This window comes from Theobroma cacao, chromosome 3, assembly GCF_000208745.1.
Source record: "Theobroma cacao cultivar B97-61/B2 chromosome 3, Criollo_cocoa_genome_V2, whole genome shotgun sequence".
NCBI lineage: Eukaryota > Viridiplantae > Streptophyta > Magnoliopsida > Malvales > Malvaceae > Theobroma > Theobroma cacao.
The window spans coordinates 7958137-7978354 of record NC_030852.1 but is presented as its reverse complement, the minus strand read 5'-3'; the positions used below and the strand labels follow the sequence as shown (position 1 = coordinate 7978354).

Sequence of the window (20218 nt, the reverse complement as noted above, 5' to 3'; positions counted from 1 at the left end):
TCCTCACTTACCTTTGCATGTACTTCAGCCACCCATAAGTTATGGAAAATGTCACCAAATATTTCTTTATTCCCCCATTTCAAATTCTACTTCAACCGTTGTTGTTGGCAAAGTGTAAACATTAAATTTTAACTCTATCTTTTAACTTTCCAATGGCTCAAGAATCACATCAATTAGACTTTTGGATTGAAAGATATGCTCCAAATACCGCATCATGTTCAGTCCATGAATACTACTGCAGTGCTCCAACTTAGACAAATATTTTGACCATGATTCAATTACAACTGGGCAAATTGGAAACATAAACATTGTAGCCCTTCTTCTTATAATTCTGTTGGTCCAAGAATCACCTTATTTGGAGTTTTGTAGAGAGGGATATGGTCAAAATACCGAAACATATACAAATGAAGCCATCACCATACTTGCACTGATTTTTATCAAATGAGCCTTTTTCATCAAATTTCCTACAAAAGCAATAAGAGAAATTAGCAATAACTACTCTTAAAGTAATTTAAAACAAAATAACATAAAATTTAACTAAAATAACTTAAATTAACTACTCAAAATGCAATCAAACTTAAACGAGAAAAAAACCTAAACTGTTACGATCCAAACTTAAAATCTCAAAGATCTAACTACTTAAGCCCCCAAAATGTGTCAAAATAATTTTATATAATAGAGCTATCACAAGGCACAGTAAATTAAACATGCAAACATTGGATATGGTCTAAAACAACTACAAAGTCAATTTCATGGGAGCAAAAGAACCAATTTTTTTTGTAGCAATTGCTGACTACGTGTTCATGCCCCATTTCATCATTTGGGGCTTCAAGAGTGAAGGAAATATCCTTAACAAATTTTTACATCTGGAAATAAATGGGTGAACCTCCAAGTCACTTCCATAATCTGCCTGTGATAAACGTGCTTCACTATTGAGCACCTCTAATTCATGAGAATATTATGTTGCGTTCCGCACTGTGGTGCCTGCTCCTTTGGTACCCGATGTTTGTCCTATTAGAGAAAACATAGCCTGACTACCACCTGCCATTGTCTCATTGCTGGCCAAACCTACAACAGAACGAAATAAAGAATTCACCTTGCTGACAACAGACTAGTCTGTTTCTTGCCGCATCGGTGGGGTATTTTTATCATTATTTTCAACTCCCACATAAGTAACCGGAGAGCAAGGTTCCTTATTGCCACCCTTCTAAAGGCTTACCGTATTCAATTGATGGTCCCCACCTTTCATCACTGATTCAGTCGAAAATGTACCATGTTTTGCTTGATTCTTTTGTTTCTTTTTTCAAACTGTGACTTTCTCAGCATTTTTCATCGCCCATTTAACATAGTCATGTTCACTAATATTCTCAATACTACCAGAGCTCTCATCTCCTATCTTTGAGCTTTCCTCCATCCTTGCATTTGTTGAAATTAGTAGTTTACCGGTAGAAAACAAAGGTTGCTGTGTCGGTACCGTAATAGGTTTACCCTTTAGACTCATATGATTGTTGACAAAACCATCTCTAGCAACTTGTATCTAGGCTACAGTAGCCTCCAAATCGGCAAGCTAGTTATTAAGATGTAAAGAAAAATTGTTTATAATTTGTAAAGCACTGTTCACCTTCTCTGTTTGTCCCTGTTTTGTGGTTTCAAACTGCTCTTCATTCTTCTCTTCTCCAATCACTGCAAAACTGTTCAAAATCGTTAGCTTTACATTGCAAGCATTCTTTCCATTGATTTTTGCACCTTTCGAGTCTTTTGCCCCACTTTTACCCAACTGCTCAACCACCTACCATTCCATCCTCTGTTTCGGTGCCTCCATCCAAGTCACAGCTTTCCCTTTGTCTATTTTTACAAACGGTTCCAATTGCATCACTGGCTCTTCATCTTTCCTTTCTTTCAGCTCCTAGATCTGCACCCCAAAAATAGGATTCGAAGGCTATGATGAACTTGGTGATTGAGATTGTTTAACAACAATCTTAAAGGTTTTTGCCCTAACATTAAATAATCCGATTCACTATGGCCAACATGGCAACAGTTGTTGCAATATTCTAGCATTCTGGCAAACTCCACACATTGGGGTTAACCTCCAATCACCATACCTGTCTTTTTATTCTGGACCATGATCCATATTTGATCTAAAGGTGGTTGCTTGCAATCATATTCAACACAAACTCGCGCCACTCTCAACCGAGAACCATTAGCCAGGCCTTATCAATAAATAAAGGCTTTCCAATTGTTTTGGCTATAAGCATCAAGGTCGACTTCTCTTGCAAATGAGCCTTTAAGTTTGGAAATGAAATCCAAACAGGAACCACTAAGGACTTTTTCTCTGCTTCAAACTCCGGAGACCATTTGAAAACTCACATCTTCTGGTTTGCAATGAACTAGTTTTGCTTAACCCAAATTCGATTAAAATCTTGCTCGTTAGAGAGATGGATAAGAATGTGCTTGTAATCTAGCCATCTTATTTCATACGCGTCAAAGAGACTACTACCTTTGAAAGCTGATCGGATCTCCTGCATCTTAGGCATTCGAGTGAACTTGATACTAATGGAGTGTAAGAAAGGTTTTGCTAGGGTTTGGCTCTCATCTTCGAAGAATGCTGCCACAGGCCTACCCTTGTACATCATAGGATTTCGAGTTATGGGGATCACAAAAGGTGTATCTCCCACAGTAATGGATAAAAATGATTTTTTTTTTAAATCGCGATGAGGTTAGTGGCTGTGTGGGGGCTTGCATGGCTTGCGGGAAGCCATGGGAAAGTGGCGGCTGGGCTGTCTTCTTAGCAGCAACAGTTAAGGGCGAAATCAACGACTTAGGGAAGGGAGAGGACACCAATAATGAGTGGTAATGAGGGTATAGCGGTCAGCCAGCAACCAAGCCATGTGTCATGAGCCAACCTTGTATCAGACCATTATAGGGTAGAGTTATGTATGAGATTAAGTCTTTTATACCTATAAAGGAAGTGTCCCTCTTTCAAATAATGTAACGGCTCGTGGTGACACCTTCAAAAGTACTTATTAAGTCTTTAAGGGGGAAGACCCTTTAGGAAAGAAATGTCCTTATTTCAAGCATTGTAATGGCTACTGGTAGAATACTTGTAAAATCTCGTAAACTCTTTATGAGGGTGAGCAGTCAGTGGATTATTGGGCTACCTAACTAGTAAAGGTATGTTTGTAGCAAATCATCTAAGACTACCCCTATGGCCAGATGATGGCATGTCTTGGTCCTTTTGTAATTAATTTTATATTAATAAAACATTTTTTCTTATTATGACTCAGTGGTTGCATATATGGCATTCGGCATGCCTTTTGATTTTGATGTGGATTCTCTTAGTTTGATTTGTTGTTATTATGATTGTTAGAACAGATATAATTGAGTATTGACTTACTTGCATGGAAGCGTCCACTCAAGTACTGCACGGATTATCGTATACTTAAGTGAAGAAGCATAGCCCGTGACAGTTGATATCAGAACACAGGTGAGACATGCTGATCTAAAGTGTAAAATTGGTGAACACACGGACTGCACCAGAGGATCATCAGAAGATTGGTGAGCTAGAGGCCAAAATGGCAATAGTAAAAGTTAAGATGGTTTCGCGTGAACGAATAGATGAAATTGAGACAGTCTAGCAAGAACTGTCTGAGATGATTAATACCCTGAATGATGAGACTAAGGATACATTGAGCACTCTCCAAGGTGAGATTGGAGAACTGAAAGCTTAGGTAAATCTTTTGGTTGTTGCTGTAAGTAATGCTAGCGAAAGTTTCGAAGATCGAGGGAAAAAGGCCAATGTGCTGAAACCCAAGCGATATGAAAGGGTCTGAGATGTTGAGGAGTTGGAGAATTTCCTTTTTGATATGAAACAATATTTTCAAGCTGTGAGCGCAATGTCCAAGGAGGACAAAGTGGTGATGGCTTCAATGTATCTTGTTGGAGACGCAAAGTTGTGGTGGCGTTCCAAATTCATCTATAGTGAGTGTTGTATCAACACTTGGGTGGATCTAAAGTAAGAATTGAAAAATCAATTTTCCCTGAGAATGTGGAGTATATGGCACGACGAAAGCTGCGAGAGTTATCTCAAACAGGATCAGTGCAGGAGTTCGTGAGGAACTTCTCTACTTTAATTATAGACATCAGGGATATGACTGAAAAAGATAGACCATTTTGTTTCCTCGAGAGTCTGAAACCATGGGCGAGGACGGAGTTACAACTACAGAGAGTACAAGATATGGCTTCGGCAATGGCTGTTGTTAAGCACGTTACTGATTATAGTAAAAACTTCAACAAAAGAAAAAACCTTCCATCTAGGACCAGTAGCTCTAACTTAAATAGTGGGGCAAAATTTTTAAGACTAAGCGAATGCTCAAGTGGGACAGGCTATAGGAGACCACCTACTAGAGATTCACCCTAACCGAGGACAAACAAGCCATAAAACTTCAAGCCACGACCACTGATATCTTATTTTCTATGCAAGGAACCTCATCGAGTATCTAACTGTCCTCATCAAGTAGCTAACTGTCAATGTTGAGATACCTCTACCCCACACCACAGTTGAAGAAGCCGAGGAAGAGCCAGCACGAGTGGGTTCTATTTATTTCCTCAACGCTTTGCAAGCTCAACTAGAAAAGATGAAAAAAGAGCCCTAACGAGGTCTAATGTATGTTGAAGTGTTGCTGAATGAGACAAGTATCAAAGCCATGCTTGACAAGGGGGCCTTTGACACTTTCATCACCCCAAGGAGGCAAAGAGGTGTGGTCTTAAAGTTGAGAAGGTTTATCGACAGATGAAAGTAGTTAACTCGCCAGCTTGAGCTATAATGGGAAATGTTAAAGATATAAAGATTAAGATTGGCTCTTGGGAAGGGAAGGTAAACTTGACTGTAGCCACTATAAATGATTTTGATTTTGTCTTAGGCTTGGATTTTATGACAAAAGCTCAAGCCATTCCTTTCCTTGCTACAAGTTGTTTAATGTTTTTCAGAGAACGGCCATGTGTATTACCAACTATAATCCTTCCTAAGAGTGAGAAGAAAATGATATCAGCTATACAATTTAAGAAGGGGATTAAGAGAGGTGAGCCCTCCTACGTAGCCATGTCCATCTACAAAGGTGAAGACAACAGAAACCCAATACCCGAAGAAGTGAAACTGGTTTTGGAAGAATTTCAAGATATGATGCCAAAACAATTACTAAGGGTTCTACCACCTCAACGAGCTGTCGATCATGAGATAGAATTACTTTCAAGAGTGAAGCCATTTGCAAAAGGGCCATACAAGATGGCTCCCCCAAAGTTAGGAGAGTTAAGGAAATAATTAGACAAGCTTATTCAAGCCGGATTCATCCGACCATCAAAAGCATCTTTTGGAGTCCTAGTACTTTTTTAGAAGAAACAGGATGGGAGTTTACGATTATGCGTGGATTTTCAGGCTTTGAATAAAGTCACAGTTAAGAATAAATATCCTATCCCTCTTATAGTAGATCTTTTTGACCAGCTAACTTGTGTAAAGTACTTCTCCAAACTAAATTTGAGATCGGGTTATCATCAAGTAAAAGTGGCCAAGGGAGATGAGCCGAAAACCACCTGCATAACACAGTATGGTGCATTTGAATTTCTCGTTATGCCTTTTGGACTAGCCAATGCTCCTGCTACCTTTTGCACACTGATGAACCAAGTGTTTCATGATTATTTGGACAAATTCTTGGTGATCTACTTAGATGATATTATGGTGTACAACTCAACTTTAGAGGAGCATCAACGGCACTTGCGGCAAGTCTTCTAAAGGTTATGCGATCACCAGTTATATATAAAAAGGGAGGAATATGCATTTTGTAAACCCGAATTTAGTTTCTGGGCCACATAATTGAACAAGGGCACGTTCGAATAGACATGCAGAAGGTAAAGGCTATCAAAGAATAGGCCACCCCTAAGAATACAACTGAGCTTCGTTCTTTCTTAGGCCTAGCCAATTATTATTGGAGATTTATGGAAGGGCATTCAAAAAGAACAGTAGCACTGACAAAATTGCTGAAAAAATGACAAAAGTGGAACTAGACGCCATAATGCCAAAAAGCCTTTGAAGATTTGAAGGACACGATGATGACTGATCTCGTGTTATCGTTCCCTGAATTGAAAAGCCTTTCAAGGTACAGACAGATGTATCAAACTTTGCCCTTTGAGAAGTGTTGTTACAAGAAGGACACCCAGTTACGTTCGAAAGTCAAAAGTTGAATAAACCTGAGAGGAAATATATGGCGTAGGAGAAAAAAGTACTTGCAGTAATTCACTATTTACAAGCTTGGCGACATTACTTACTAGGATCACAATTTATAGTTAAGACCAACAATACAGCCGTAAGTTACTTCTTCACACAACCAAAACTTACAACTAAACAAGCAAAGTGGCAAGAGTTTCTAGCCGAGTTTGATTTCTCTTTCGAGCATAAGGCGAGAAAAGCGAACCGTGTAGTAAATGCCCTTAATAGGAAGGTTGAATTTGCAGTTCTAAGGGTGATCACGCTAATGAAAGCCAGCAGAGTGACCACAAATATCCGTAACCTGATTGAGGAAAATTTGCATCAAGGCCCCAAGCAATGGCCATTAGGAAGTTGGTGGATAATGAAAAGTCGAAATACTTTTGGGTGGAAAATGGACTCTTACTAACAAAGGGACCTCGCATATTTGTTCCAAAAGCGAGAGAGCTTAGGCAGAAATTAAAACGGGAATGCCACGACACTCCTTGGGCAAGACATCAAGGTTGGCAACGAACTGTTGCACTACTGAAACAATGTTACTTTTGGCCTCATATGCGACAAGATGTGATGGACTATACGAAGACATGCCTCATTTGCTAGCAAGACAAAGTAGACAGACAGAGATTGGTGGGAATGCTCGAATCTCTACCCATACCGACCAAACCGTGGGAAAGTATTTCTTTAGACTTTATTGTAAGGCTTTTTAAAGTGGGGGATATGACAACTATCTTGGTAGTGGTGGACCGATTTTCCAAGTAAGCAACGTTCATTCCAATACAGAAGTTTGGCTTTGCAAAAAAAATGGCTCGCATGGTTTTTAAACATGTGGTAAAATATTGGGGTGTTCCGAAGAGCATAATCAGCAATAAAGTTTGAAGGTTTACCGATTTTTTCTGGAATGAGCTGTTCAAGCTATTAGGGTCAGAACTCAACATCTCTTCCAGTTATCATCCACAAATAGATGGTCAAACAAAACACTTCAATGGGTTATTGGAAGAATACCTGTGACATTTTGTACAGGCGAACCAGAAGAATTGGCCTAACCTACTCGAAGTGGTTGATAACTCTATGATATAGAGTTATTTGGGCTTAATTTTGATAATAATTTAGTTTAGTTCTTGTAGTAATGCGTAGAAATTAGTAGATTTTATTTAATTATTTTAACTTAGTTATTTTAAGTGAGTCAATCTAATCATGATTAATTTTATGCTTAATTTGGTGTTAATATGGTTAAGATAGGTTTTTATTGATTTAATTGTGCTTTTGTATGTGTTTGAAAGAAGAATTTTAGTCAAAGAAGGAGAGCAATTTCGAGGTGCAAACTTACACTACACATGTTTTGGTATTTCGGCCATAATTTTCTCTACAAAATCCAAATGAAGTGATTCTTGACCATTAGAAAGATAAGAGAAAGATCTACAACTTTCATGTTTACCATTTCACCTAGTTCAGTTTGTAGGATGGCAAAAAATCTTGTCGAAGTTAACGCACTATAGCAGTCTTAGAGCAATTGCGATTTCTGTTAATTAATTTTGCAAAGCTGCGACTTACATAGTTTGATGAGGACATCCCAACTGAATTTGACTTCTTTCTTCACCCAACTTGGCCTAACTTCAAAGCCTATAAAAGCAACCTTTCGGAAGACTTAAGAGAAAAAGAAAGAAGAAAAAGAAACACCAGATTGAAAGCTGAGAGTCAAACCACAAAGTCATTGAAGCTGAGAAGATTTTGAAGGATTCAAGAAGACTTGGAAGATCAAAATTATAATTCTTGAGTTTATTCTTTTTTATTATTCTCTTATTTTCTTAGTTTGTTTTTATTGTTTAAACTTTATTCGATGATGATGTGTGACTTGATGGGGAACTAAATTCTTAATCTAACATTATGATTGAACTCAATATGTAGTCTGAATTATTTATCTCTCTTTTAGTTATGTTTAATAGATTTAAGTTATTTATTTTATTCTGTTCTTAATGCTTCTAATTACCTGATCACCAATTAGATTGAATTGGAAACCTAAGTTAAATCTTGACGAAGGAGATTTAGGTAGACCTTGAATAAAATAGCGTATGATCGAATACACTTAGTTGATTAGGTGGTTTGATTTGCATATAGGGTAGACATACATTTATAAGCCATACGTAGCCAGGATTAGAGCACAAACTTAATGAATCTTTCTTCAATTTAATTTACATAGACATATAGTAAATTAATTGGGATAGGTATTTTTATGAGAAACTTGACAAAGACTTATAAATAATTTAGGACTCTAGGTTAGCAACTTAATCCATTAAACTAAGTTAAGAGAGAGAAACATTAATCAAATGAAGTATTGAGGGATATTATAATCTTAGGTATGGTAGTTAAGTGAGTTTTATTTACTATTTAATTTTAGTTTTAGTTTATTAGTTTTAATTTTTTTATTTTAATTGTTTGGATAAAATTAGGGTGTTATAATTCTAGTAGTTAACAATAAGAATTAAATAATTCTCTGTGGGAACAATACTCTACTTTATTACGATTGTAAAACCCGACCCTATAAATACATGTCATGACATACATGCACTGAGTAGCATGTTATTATGCTAGGAAAGCACCTAAGAAAAGACGAAACCCGATATCGTACCTAACGATATACTTGAGTTGATTTAACCTCAAACTAGTTCAAATAAGAATTGTAGGATGAAATTTAATATTTTATAGTCCAGGAATAACTAAAAATGATTGTTCGGAGTTCGAGGGTTCATTTAGGGTAAAATTGGAAATTTTGATGTTCAATGGCAAAATCGTCATTTTGCCACCTAAGCTAATAATTTGATCATGGAGTGAAATTTTTGACCAAGATTAACTATTTGGAGTATAATTTAATGATACGAAGTGAAAAAGTTTAATTCTGGTGATTTTTGGAGTGTAGGGGCAAAATCGTAATTTTTCCATTCGGGGATAAAATTTGAGANAGTTTTTGGCACCGTTGCTAGGGAATTGATTTTTAATTCTTCTTGTTAATATTAATACCAAACATTCATAATCTTACTTCAAACTTTTCTTTTTATTTTTAGATACTTTTAATTAAGGTGATGAACTATGTGTGGCCATCTGAACAATTTGTGCCTAAGAAGGTTGCTAGTGATTATGCATTGGATGCAATTAGTGTTTTAACCAACCAAGTAGATGCTTTGTCTCAGAAAATTAACACCTGGGGTCATAATGCTTTTCAAAGTCCTTTTGTTACATGCGAATTTTGTGGAGATAGGCATTCAAGTGATTGTCGTCCAACTTATTACAAATCAATGCAATTTTATGAAAGCTTCGATGGGCAACAAAATAAGTCATACTCCAACAATTACAATTCAGGATGGAATCACGAAAATTTTTCATGGAGTAATAATCATGGTCCTACATATTCATCATAGCCTATTTTCCATAATGGTTTTTAGTCACAAGTTAGAGCTCCTATGCTAGAGAAAATGCATTTAATGGAGGATATGTTCATACAATTCATGACAAAGACAGATGCCTTCATGACAAGGACTAATGCCATCATTCAAAGTCAGGCAGAATCAATCCGAAATCTTGAGATACAAATGGATCAACTAGCTAATGCCATCAATAATAGATTTCAAGATGATGGAGATAAAGTAGATAAAGGAAGTACTTCCAGCAATCAAGTTCAAGATGAAGAAATTAAGTAAGAAGAGGAAATATCTACATCACCACAAATCAAGCCATATGTGCCTCCTATACTTTTTTTGGATACAGTTGATAATTTACCTAAGGAGGTTATAGCAAAAGCACATTATTCAAAAAGAACTAAATTTGAGAAGTTAGACAAGAGTCAACCTATTCCACCATCTTGGGTTAAGCAAGCATCAAATCTTGAGTTAAAGGCACTACAACCTCATCTTAGGATGAGGGTACTTTCATACCTCAAGCTTTTTCCATGCAAACTCAAAGCTCAACTAAAGTCAAGCTAGTGACTATAAAGAAGCACTTCTTGGGAGGCAACCCAAGCACTCTAACTTACTTTCTTTTATTTTATTTTAGTTTATTTTTATTTTTATTTATTTAATTATTAAATTATTAACACTCATTTTTATTTGTGCAGGTTCATGTAAAAAAAATTCAAACAAATTTAAAAACAAATCAAAAAAATTTCAAGAAAAAAATATATTACAAAAAAAATTTCAAAAAAAAGTTCATGTCAAAAAAATTATTCTAAAAAATAATTTTCAAAAAAAAATTCAGAAAAAACATAAAAAAAAAATTCAAAAAAAGAGTGGTAAGTTGCGGCTCCCACTATGGGAAGCCGCAGCCTCGTGGGGTGTAAAGAATGTGAGCCGCAGCTCTGAAAAAAAACAAAAAGAAAATGGGGCCATTTGAATGTAGGTCGTGCCTCCCACATAGGGTAGGCCACGGCCCCCCCTGAAGTGGGTTGCCAACATTTGGCAACCCACTACCCACCACCCTCTATTGGGCTGCCAACATTGGGCAACCCACTAACCTAACCCAAATCCTTTTTTTTTTTTTTGGACTACCCATTACCTATTTACCTACTACCCACTTACCCACCAACCCATTTACCAACTTACCCACTAACCCATTTACCCATTACCCAACAAAGACTTTTTTTTTTATTTATTTTCTTTTCAGTTATTTTTATTCATTATTTCTCTACATTATTTATTTATTTTTCTTTTTTGTAGTAAAAAAAATTCTTACAAGTGACAATGAAGATGATAACAATAAGGAGGAGGATTAGAGCTTTTCAAAAATTCATCCAATCATCAGGGGAATATTTTTTTACCATTTCTTTATTTTTTCTAACATTAAGGACAATGTTTAATTTAAGTTTGGGGGGGTGAATTTATTTTTCTGGTAATGAATATCCTGTGGAAGTTTAGATTTAATTTTATTTGCATGCGTAGTATAAATAATGTAAGATTAGTTGGTAAATAAATTTATTTCTTGTTTGAATTTTAGGAATCTAGAGTAAAGTTGTGCCAATTTTTTTTCAATGATTTTTTTTATCCAATGATGATAACTAGTTGTCTTAAATTCTTAACTTTTGGTGAATAAGGTTTTTGTTTGGATTCATGCTAAAGTCTTTTGTTAAGTATCATTGTTAGGATGTGATTTCCATAATTTTGAGCACTATATCTTTTACTTTGAATTATTATAAATTTTTAGAGAAGGTTTATACTAATATGAATTTTAAATTATGTCATAAATTCTAGAATTTACTTGATTTTCTCTCGATGCAAAATCCTAGGAAATACTTAGTTAGGGAGATGATCTAGGCCATCTTTGGACCGTTTGAGCCCAAAAAGCAAACCTTGTTAAATTTTTATCCCTAGTATACCCATTTTGAGCCTAATTTTCTTTTTCTTTGTTTAACTACATAATAATTGAGCCTAGCTTTAAAATTAATTTTTCAATTTTGCAACCCTCACTCCTAAGCATGTATATTGTTTTAGGAAATATAAATTGAGCTAAATGTTGAAAAAGGTGGAAAAGTGATGTTGATGTGAAAAAAAGAAAAAAATTCAAAATATGCAAAATAACCCCACTACCTACAATACAATGAAAATAAGTTTGGGGGTGTGAAATTGTGAAAAAAAAAAATGTGTTGAATGAAAGAAAAATTCAAATGTGGAAGAAAAAGTGTACTAGGAGAAGGAAAATAGAGCTCTATATATATAGGTCCTAGAATAATTATGTGCTTAGAGTGATTTGAGCCACATTAATATCCTTTATCATACCTTGACCCTAGCCATACATTACAAGCTTTATAAACTCCTACTGATTCCTAGCTTTGTATTGGTCTACATTAGTGGAGAGAGAGATGAAAAGTAAATTTATGAAAATGTAGTACTAATATGAAACTTGTGTTGGCATAAATTCATCCGGATATCATGATATTCTTGGTAAAAGATTTCACACACACACGGAAATCCATTCAAGAATGTGCTTTAGAATTGAAACATGAATTTGAATGAGACCTTTATTTTTCCTTAGATTAATGATTTATAGACATACTTTTGAGGAAATTATAAAGAATCATTGAGTTGGTGCATTTTATCTCTAGTAGTAATAGTAGTAGTATTAGTAGTAATAATAACTATATTTAGTTTTCTTTAACTGAATTTGATTTTCGTAAGTTAGGTTATTTTCTATATTTTGCTCGAGGACTAGTCAAATCTTAAGTTTGGGGGTGTGATAACTCTATGATATAGTGTCAAACCCTGTTCTATAAAATAATTACGACGTCATTTACATGCTCAATAGAATGTTTGCATGTTTAGGAAGTTCGATAAATCGTTAACAGACGATATTGCCCCTAATGGTACCATTAAGTCGATTAAGCCTCGAACTAATTCAAATAGGAATTTTGAGGTGAAATTAAGAGTTTCACAGTTCAAGGATGACTCAAAATGGTAATTCGGAGTTTGAGGATCAATTTGGAGTCAAACTGAAATTTTCATTATCTAGGGGTAAAATGGTCATTTGCCACTTGGGGACAAAATGAGAATTTTGAAAAAAGATTTTTTTGGCCCCATTTAACTTATTCGAGTATGATTTGAGTATTGGAGTATAATTTGAGGGTTTGGCAGTGAAAAAGTTTAATTCCGGTGATTTCTGGAGTGTAGGGGCAAAATCGTAATTTTTCCACTCACGGACAAAATTTGAGATTTTGAGAGAATTTAGATCACATTGAAAAATTGGAGAATGGTATGAGTATAAGGGATGAAAAATATGTCTATGGGTAATTTTTTCAATTTTTGGGGCAAAAATGTAATTTTACCACCCCGGGGGCAAAACGGTAATTTTGCACCCCCAGAGCATTTTTCCAGCACACGGCTTCACCCATCATCATTTTTGACCCTTGAATAATGTGTGGTGGAAAGAGAAAGCTTAATAGTTAAGAAATGACACATGGACTAATAATAAGGTGACATGTGTCAAGTTTATATTCATTAATTATTTAACTTTAAAATAAATATAAAAATCAGCCAATTTTCTTTCACAGGGCGGCCAAACAAAGAAAAAGGAAGAACAAAAGGAGGAAAGGAAAAAACAAGAAACCTAGGTGGGAAAATTAAAGGGAAATTGGTGGATTTTAAGGAATCAAGCAATCAAAGGTAAAATTTCTTGATTTTGACTTGTGATCTACCTTTCCCATGCATTTCTCTTTATTTTCCATGGTTAGATTTCATGTTTTCATGGTGAATTCATGGCTGCCCAAATGGGTATGGAGAGAGAATGAAGTTAGATTAATTTGATTTTAAGTTATTTTAGTGTTTTAAGTTAGTTTAGCATATTTAGAAACAAAACAACAAGAAAAAAATTCATTTTCCTTCATTACCATTATTGGCCGAATTTTCTAGGGGAATATTGGCTGCTGATCTTGATGTTTGTTTGAGGAATTATGATGAATAATGATGAATTATGAGCTTAGAAAAATAATGGGAATTTTCGGAGTAAAAATACAAATTTTTACCCACTAGGGGTATTTTCGTAATTTGCTATCGAGACTGATAATTTGCACCACACTGAGGAACATTAAGTCAATTTGGGTGCAAATGAGGTATAGAAACTGAAAAAAATTAATTTGGAGTTTAAACGAATGCGTATATCGATTTATCGGGTAAAAGACCGAAATAGGCTAACATCTTATTTAGGCAAAATTTAGACATTTTGCACTTCATATCATGCATTAGTAGTATAAATTAGTTTATTTTGGTTTAGTACCAAAGTAGTAAACCTCTTAATTGTGCAATTTGTTAAGGTGGCGAATCTTTTGGCAAGGGCAAAGAAATCGCACCCGATGAGTAATAGTTGGAGTACCCGAATTTAGTTTTCGAAAACTGTGAGTAAACTTATTATCGTCTTAATTATCTAGAGTAGTTTTATACAATTGTGTGATTTTATGGAAAATGGGTTTAAATGGTAAATTGCTATGCTTTAAGAGAAATTGTGATTTTATAAAATGATTTTATAAATTTTCTGGAAAATCGAATACTGGTTTTGAAAATAGAGTAATTGGAGACTGCCTGCTTGTGTTGTAAATTTATGGTTTTAAATTGAATGGCTTATGACAATAAATGAGCACGAATGGCTAAACTGATTTTGGTGTTAAAATACTGTGTATTTAGCCTTAAGAGGCTAGGCTGCGATAAATTGCCATGTCATGCAGAAAATGATTTTATAAATCAGGTGGTAGATAAAAGATTAGCTACTGCAGTGGTGGGGGGTTCCGTGGGCCAACCTATTAGAGGGGCACGGTAAACTCCTTTATATTCTCACCTCGGTCGTAGAGGCGCGTAGGGTATCTCCTGAGGTGGGCTTTTTGAGTACACTTCACATGGACCACCGCATGAGAGTGAGACTCAGCCAACTCCAAGGAACTGCTATGTTTCAAAATAAAAATATGATTTATGCGAAATATGAATTTTTAACAGCCTTGGCAGACTCGGTTGGATACCCCTGGTCCAAGTGTCCCCGAGTACAAGATTTGGCATGAGCCAAGTTTTGAGTAATTCACAAGCTATATTGATTATTTGGTTAAAATGAATATTCGTGATGTGAAAAATTTACTGAAATTAATTATTTTTAATTGTTTCCATTTACTCGCCTTTAGATAGTTTAGATGGTGTCTGTTTACTCACTAGGATTTTATAATCTCACCACCCTCAATTCCCCACATTTCAGGTTCGAGATAGCCGGTAGATAGCCGATTGCATCAAGGACTTCAGTTAGCCTTGCATTGTCAAAATTATAGGTTCACATACTTGCATCTTATTGGTTAGTTGGGGGCCCACATGTCATTGTAAAAGTAATTTTATACTTTAGTTATCTGATTTAAAATATGTATGAACATATTTAGCTTTTACACCATTGTTTTGGTGAGTTTCGGTATTATAGAAGAAAAATGACTAAAATGCCCCTGTGAGCTAGAAAATAATATATTATTATTTTGATTTGGAAACGACTTATGATTTCTTGAAATGCAAGATTTAATAACTGTCGCTCACTGGGGAGATACGGAAGCTGATGCTAAGCCTTGCGGGTTTCGATCGGCATTCGAGGTAATGAGTGCCTATCGAGACGTCGCGATGGTTGTCACGGGCTCGATAAGAGTTTCGGGTCGTGACATATAGAGTTATTCGAGCTTAATTTTGATATTAATTTAATTTAGTTCTTGTAGTAATACGTAGAAATTAATAGATTTTATTTAATTATTTTAAATTAGTTATTTTAGGTGAGTCAATCTAACCATGGTTAATTTTATGCTTAATTTGGTGTTAATATGGCTAAGATAGGTTGTTATTAATTTAATTATGTTTTTGTAGGTATTTGAAAGAATAATTTTAGTAAAAGAATGAGAGCAATTTCGAGGTGCAGACTTACACTGCACATATTTTGGTATTTCGGCCATAACTTTCTCTACAGAGATCCAAATGAAGTGATTCTTGACCATTAGAAAGATAAGAGAAAGATCTACAACTTTCATGTTTACCATTTCACCCAATTCAGTCTGTAGGATGGCAAAAAATCTTGTCGAAGTTAATGTACTATAGCAGTCCTAGAGCAATTACGATTTCTGTTAATTAATTTGGCAAAGCTGCGACTTACATAGTCTGATGAGGACATCCCAGTTGAAATTGACTTCTTTCTTCACCCAACTTGACCTAACTTAAAAGCCTATAAAAGCAACCTTTCGAAAGACTTAAGGGAAAAAGAGAGAAGAAGAAGAAACACCAGATTGAAAACTGAGAGTCAAGCCACAAATTCATTGAAGTTGAGAAGATTTTGAAGGATTCAAGAAGACTTGGAAGATCAAAATTATAATTCTTGAGTTTATTCTTTTTTATTATTCTCTTGTTTTCTTAGTTTGTTTTTATTGTTTAAACTTTATATAATGATGATGTGTGACTTGATGGGGAACTAAATTCTTAATCTAACATTATGATTGAACTCAATATGTAGTCTAAACTATTTATCTCTCTTTTAGTTATGTTTAATATATTTAAGTTGTTTATTTTATTCTGTTCTTAATGCTTCTTATTGCCTGACCACTAATTAAATTAAATTGAAAACCTAAGTTAAACCTTGACGAAGGAGATTTAGGTAGACCTTGAATAAAATAGTGTATGATCGAATACACTCAGTTGATTAGGTGGTTTAATTTGCATATAGTGTAGACATACACTTATAAGCCATACGTAGCCAGGATTAGAGCACAAACTTAATGAATCTTTCTTCAATTTAATTTGCATAGACATACAGTAAATTAATTGGGATAGGTATTTTTATGAAAAACTCGAGAGAGACTTATAAATAATTTAGGACTCTAGGTTAGCAACTTAATCCATTAAACTAAGTTAAGAGAAAGAGACAATAATCAGATGAAGTATTGAGGGTTATTATAATCTTAGGTTTGGTAGTTAAGTGAGCTTTATTTACTATTTAATTTTAGTTTTAATTTATTAGTTTTAATTTTTTTTATTTTAATTGTTTGAATAAAATTAAGATGTTATAATTTTAGTAATTAACAGTAGGAATTAAATAATTCTCCGTGGGAACGATACTCTACTTCATTACTATATTACTTGTTAATGATACGTGCACTTGCGTGAGAAATTAACAACAGTGGCTCAACTATGTTTGAACTCACAGAAAAGCTCAACCACCAACAAAATCCCTTTCGAGGTCGTCACTGGACAACAACCTAGACTTCCTCATACCTCAGTAGAATCGTATGCCGGGAAAAGTCCATGGATATTTAACTTTGTTAAGGAATGGAGGCAAAACACTGAAATCGCCAGAGCTTATTTAAAGAAAGCCTCTAACTGGATGAAGGAGTGGGTAGATAGAGGTTGAAAGAAGCAACACTTTAAGATGGGAGACATGGTACTGGTGAAGTTGGTGTCCGAACAACTTTGATTCCTAAGGAAAAGAGATCGAAGACTAGTACAAAAGTATGAAGGTCCTATACCGATTGTAGCCAAGGTGGGGAGGACTTCCTACAAAATTAATCCACCCAAGTGGATGATGGTACACCTTGTGTTTCACGTTAGCAATCTAAAGTTGTTCCATGCAGATCCATTTAATTCAAGCAACAATCGAGCCACAAGAGCCTCCATCATCACCAAGCCACCATCACAACGCTGACTGGAGGAGATATTGGCAGGGAGGACGATGACAATCAACTGACAACCGACACAAGAGTACCTGGTGAAATGGGAAGGTTTGGGGCCATATGAGATCATCTGGGATAAGGAAGTCGACTTCCGCACCTTCCAACAGAAGATTGAAGAGTTTCAAGCCAACCAGTCAATGAAGACGTCTACAGATAGATTGAGGGAGGATGTCATGAGCCAACCTTGTATCAGACCATTATAGGGTAGAGTTATCTATGAGATTAAGTTTTTTGTACCTGTAAGGAAAGTGTCCCTTTTTCAAACAATGTAATGGCTTGTGGTGACACTTTCAAAAATACTTGTTAAGTCTTTAGGGGGGAAGACCCTTTAGGAAAGGAATGTCCTCATTTCAAACATTGTAATGGCTACTGGTAGAATACTTGTAAAATCTCGTAAACTCTTTATAGGGGGTGAGCAGTCGACGGATTGTTGGGCTGCCTCACTAGTAAAGGTATGTTTGTAGCGAATCATCTAAGGTTGCCCCTATGGCCTGATGATGGCGTGTCTTGGTCCCTTTGTAATTAATTTCATATTAATAAAACATTTTCCCTTATTATGACTCAGTGATTGCATATATGGCATTCGATATGCCTTTTGATTTTGATGCGGATTTTATTAGTCTGATTTATTGCTATTATGATTATTGGAATAGATATATTCGAGTATTGGCTGACTTGAGTGGAAGTGTCCGCTGACACGGACTATCTGTCACGACCCAAAACTCCCCATCGAGCCCGTGACAACAGCCGCGAGGCCTCGACAAACATTCTTCACCCCAAATGTCGATCGAAACCTCGCAAAGCTCTCGTATCAGCTTTCGCACTTTCCCGGTGAGCAATAGTTATCAAAATTCGAAGGATTACAAATCATTTCCAAATCAGAACATAACATATTGTTTTCTGGCTCACATGGGCATTTTCGTTATTTTTTTTCGAAAATCTCAAAACTTGGTAAAAATGTAGTAGGTAAGTAGAAAATATATATTTAATGATTTAAAAACAAATTAAGTATCTAAAACGTTCATTTGAAGTGAAAATTTGACCATTTGAATATAATAAAAATATTCAATAAAATAAACTATTTTCTTGTAAAATAATTTTCATAAAACTATCGGTACATAATTCTTATAGCATAAAAGTTAATTATATTCATATATACTATAAAGCAAATAACCAAAGTATAAAATTTCTTTTACAGTGACATGTGGGCCCACATATATCCAAAATGCATCGGAAGCTGGAAACCTACAGCTTTTACCAATTCGAGTCCAAATGAAGATCCTTGTCAAAGTTAGCTAATTATAGAATTCCCCGAACCTGAAATGTGAGGAAATGAGGGTGGTGAGATTATAAAATCCCAGTGAGTAAACAGATACCATCTAAACTATCTAAAGTCGAGTAAATTGAGACAATCAAAATAAGTCATCATACTATAATTTCGTTACCTTTCAACTCATTTCAACCAAATAAAATCAATCCATATAAATCGAGAAATCAACTTGGCTTATGAACTTTTTAAAACTTTGGCTCATGCCAAAACTCATACTCGGTGATACCTTGCGCAGGGCATCCTACCGAGCCCACCAAGGTTGTTAAAATTTCGTATACACTTAAAATATATTTTTAGTTTGAGAAAATACAGTCGTTCCTTGGCGTTGGCTGAGTTCCCCTTCACGTGGTGGTTTAGCGTGAAGTGAACCCTAAGCTTTACCCTAGGAGATACCCTACGCGCCTCTCCGTTCAGGGTAAGAATATACTGGAGTTTACCGTGCCCCTCTAATAGGCTAGTCCACGGAACCCCCTCTACAATGAATAATTAATATATAATCCACCAAACAATAAAATTCATTCTAGCATGACATGGCAATTTGTCACAACCTAGCCTCTCAAGGTTGAATACACAGTATAAATAATTCTAACACCAAAATTAGTTTAGCCATTCATGCTCATTTATTGTCATAAGCCATTCAATTCAAAATCATAAATTTGCAACACAAGCAAGCAGTCTCCAATTACTCTATTTCAAAACCAGTATTCAATTTTTCAGAAAATTTATAAAATCATTTTATAAAATCACAATTTCTCTTAAAACATAGCAATTTACCATTTAAACTCATTTTTCATAAAATCACACAATTGTATAAAACTACTCTAGATAATTAAGACGATAATAAGTTTACTCACTGTTCTAGGAGTCGATGTACTCCTAATCCCAGTCTCCAAGCACAATTTTTGTACTTTTACCAGTGTACTTTGCTCACCACCTATCCACAATGTACAATACATAATTCATCACATCAATGCTTGACCATTATAAAATCAATTTAGGCTCGGTATATATGCATGATATGATATACAACTTATCAAACTACCGCTTAAATGCGGTGCTGACCTAATTCAGCCTATTTTCTCCAATTTAACTCCAAATAAATTTTTACACTCCAATTATACCTGAATTACCTTAATGACTGTGAATGAGATTCAATTTATCAGTCTCGGTAGCAAATTATGAAAATACCCCTAGTGGGTAAAAATTCGTATTTTTGCTCTTGAAATTCTCATTATTTTTCTAGGCTCATAATTCATCATTTCTTAACCAATTCTCCTAGAATGAAAATCAAATTCATCCTCACTCAACACATGGTAAATTCGACCATTAAGGGTTGTGGGAGAAAATAAATTCTTTTCTTATTGTTTTGTTTCTAAATATGCTAAACTAACTTAAAACACTAACATAACTTAAAATCAAATTAATCTAACAA

At 35.1% G+C, this 20218-nt stretch overlaps 1 long non-coding RNA gene across 1 annotated transcript; it reads left to right on the top strand.

Moving 5' to 3' along the window:
* Window positions 13357-14981, top strand: LOC108661263. The gene is made up of 3 exons (XR_001927015.1): window positions 13357-13395; window positions 14043-14123; window positions 14966-14981. It is a non-coding gene; the product is annotated as an uncharacterized LOC108661263 (long non-coding RNA).